The sequence below is a fragment of the Dipodomys ordii genome, unplaced genomic scaffold, assembly GCF_000151885.1.
Source record: "Dipodomys ordii isolate 6190 unplaced genomic scaffold, Dord_2.0 Scaffold49, whole genome shotgun sequence".
Lineage (NCBI taxonomy): Eukaryota > Metazoa > Chordata > Mammalia > Rodentia > Heteromyidae > Dipodomys > Dipodomys ordii.
Window position 1 is genome coordinate 5,068,127 of NW_012267265.1, and position 3,166 is coordinate 5,071,292.

The 3,166-nt window shown below is 37.0% G+C and overlaps 1 protein-coding gene across 2 annotated transcripts in view; it reads left to right on the top strand.

Moving 5' to 3' along the window:
- The window catches only part of Uso1 (USO1 vesicle transport factor), an 87,712-nt gene that overhangs the window by 82,019 nt on the left and 2,527 nt on the right, over positions 1-3,166 (top strand). The window lies entirely within an intron of this gene.

Genomic DNA, 3,166 nt, shown 5'->3' on the forward strand with positions numbered 1-3,166 from the left:
CCCCCCCCAAAAAAAGCACAAAGACAAAATAAGAGCATGTAACCAGATCTCTCATGGCTGCAAAATGCCATGAGAATATATCCTGAACCCAAACTGCTGCCAGCTGACAAAAATCATGTTAAACAATAAATAAGCAATTCCTTATAACTACAATTAGAAAGTATAAAATACTGACTTCATAAGTATGCAGTGTAAATTGTTATGTATTTTTAAATTTTTAAGAAAAATGGCTGACACCTGTGGCTCACATCTGTAATGCTAGTGACTCAGGAGCCTGAGATCTAAGGACTGAGGTTTGAAGTCAGTTCAGGAAAGACCATGAGACTTTTATCACCAATTACCTACCAAAACCAAACAGAAATGGAGCCGTGACTCATGCAACAGAGCATTAGTCTTGAGCAAAAAAGCTCAAGACAGCACCCAGGACCTAACTTCAAGCCCCATGACCAACACACACACACACACACACGAAAAGAAACAATTTTGTACATTCTTTAAACTTTTTTAAAACTCAGATTCTGGACATTGTCCCTTAAGTTTTTTTTCTCAGTCTTGGTGCTCTGCCACTTGAGCCACTGCTCCACTACCAGTTTTTTGATAGTTAATTGGAGATAACAGTCTCATGAAAAAAAAAAAAAGAGTCTCATGGACTTTCTTGCTTAGGCTGGCCCTGACGTGTGATTCTCAGATCATAGACTCCTGAGTAGCTAGGACTGAGCCACTAGTACCTGGCTATGTCTTAAGATTTTTTCCCCCCTCACAGTTTTTATCTTCATTGTATTACTGTGGAACTTAACCCTTACCCCAAAAATAAGTTAGCAAAAATAGCCTTCTAGCACACTTGTAAAAATGAATAATGGTCAATTAAAATATTTTATAAAGTATTATACTATTGTTTTGTGGATTATTGAAACATTTGTTGAATGCAATAAATATGCTAAACAGTATTTGAACTGGAGAGACTTGAAGAGGGTTTCAGATCAGGTGCTGGTGGCTCACACCTATCGTCCTAGCTACTTGGGAGGCTGAAATTGGGAAGAGTCCAGTTGAAGGTCAGCTTGGGTTAAAATATAGAGGAGACTCCTTAACCTATTTCTGAATGAGGAAGTGTGGGAGGCTGAGGATGGGAGGATTCCAGTTCGAGGCTAGCCTGGACAGAAAAGCTTATGACACTCCATGTCAATGAAAGAAGCATGGCAAGTATAGTATATACTTGCCTTCCCAGCTACATTAGGAAACAAAAATATAGGAGCATACTGTCTAGCCTTGTACCTGAGTAGGAAGTGAAACCTTATCTGAAAAAAGAACTGGGGAGGCTGGAGGTGTGGCCCAGTGATAAAGTGCCTTCCTAGCAAGGAGAGAGAGAGAGAGAGAGAAATGAAATAAAATTTATGTAAATATATTAACTACCACAAAGACCCACATCTTCATGTTCCTTCTTACCCCTGTTAAAACTATATAGAAGGAGGAGCAGAATGTACATTTATTTAGAGAAACTAAGAATTCCACACTTGTAGAATTCTTGTGTCTGTTCTTCTACAGTTGATTATTAGTCATGAGCTATAAGTCCATAATATAACCTAAAACAATCTGAGCAACAGTAAACTATATATTCATGTATATATACATGTCAGCACATAAGATAGTATTGAAACAAACATATAAGTGAATTAAAATTTTATTGTCAATATATTGAGATAAATTAACTTGCAACCTAATTCTCCACAGCTTTTATAAGATAAAATTATTTACAAATGAAAAAATATTACCTTATACCACCAGCAAGAATGAATAGCTTTAAGATTTTCTCTGAAACAGAACAACATACAACAAGGGGGCCTATCAGCTGCCCTGGACATAGAAGAAAAGAACTAAGCAAGCCAAAGACAGCCATGGGAAGGGAGGGAATGAGAGGGAAAGAGGGAACAGCCTACACTAAGCAAAAGGAAGGAAATATACACATCACCTGATGTGGAAGAAATAATTGTACTGTCAAAGCTCATAGAATTCACAAACTTTATAGACTATGATAATGATAATTTGCCTCGTGAAGACTAAAATGTGTTTGTGACTCTAAGAATCACTATTCCACAATACTGTGAAATATGTGAAGTTTATGTAATCACCTATCTCAATTTAAAAAAAGTGGGCGGAGGGAAGGTGTAGGAGGGATGGGTGACAATGTTGTTAGACACCTTGTATTCATATATGGTTTCGTAGAATGGGAAATTCTTTGTACAACTACTTAAAGATAATAATAAAAAATGGTATAACAAACTAAACTATTTTACACATAAGATGTATGACAGAGAAAATATTTTCTTTAATTTGGATAGAAAAGGATGTAGACAAATACTGAATCCACCAGACTTAGTGGAGAATCCTGGGTATTGGATCTCAATTACTATTCTCATTATTATAAAAAAGGAAGAGTTCCATTACAGAAAGGGGATGAATGAGAGAGGATGAATGAGACAGGTAAAGTAGAGGATACTGTGCTTTTCTCTGGTTGTGTCTTGGAAAAATTACTTCTCTAATCATGAAGAATAATCATAGACTCTTTTACAGTACTGACTGAAGGTAGCTATTTGTAGTCCTACCATTTTTCTAAATCTGTATTAATAAATGATAATTGCTAAAAAAAAAAAAAAGATTTGTTCTGAAACCTGATTTGGAAGTGATTTGGATAATGGAAAGCATTTATATATGTAGATACTGACATGTAGTGTCAGCATATTTTTTAAATGAGTCTGATGACCCTCATTTGCATAACAGAAGACAGGAGTTCCCTGGCAGGTCAACGCTTCATTCTTTTTGGCCTAAGACCCTTATTCCTGTTTGTTTGTAATACATTTTTATGGTTATTCGTGAGGCAAGAATACTTCTTATAGGAGGCTTTAGGATTTGCTGGTAAAGAATGACAATTGCAACAACTAGAAAATTGCCATAAGTATTAGAAGTTGGGGGAGGTGATACAACCTCAGAATTGCACATTAAAAAGACTGAAACCCAGACGTGGTGTGTGGCTCAAGTGGTAGAGTGCTAGCCTTGAAAAAAAAAAACAGATTTCAAGCCGGGCGCTGGTGGCTCACGCCTGTAATCCTAGCTACTCAGGAAGCTGAGATCTGAGGATCGCGGTTCAAAGCCAGCCCGGGCAGGAGAGACC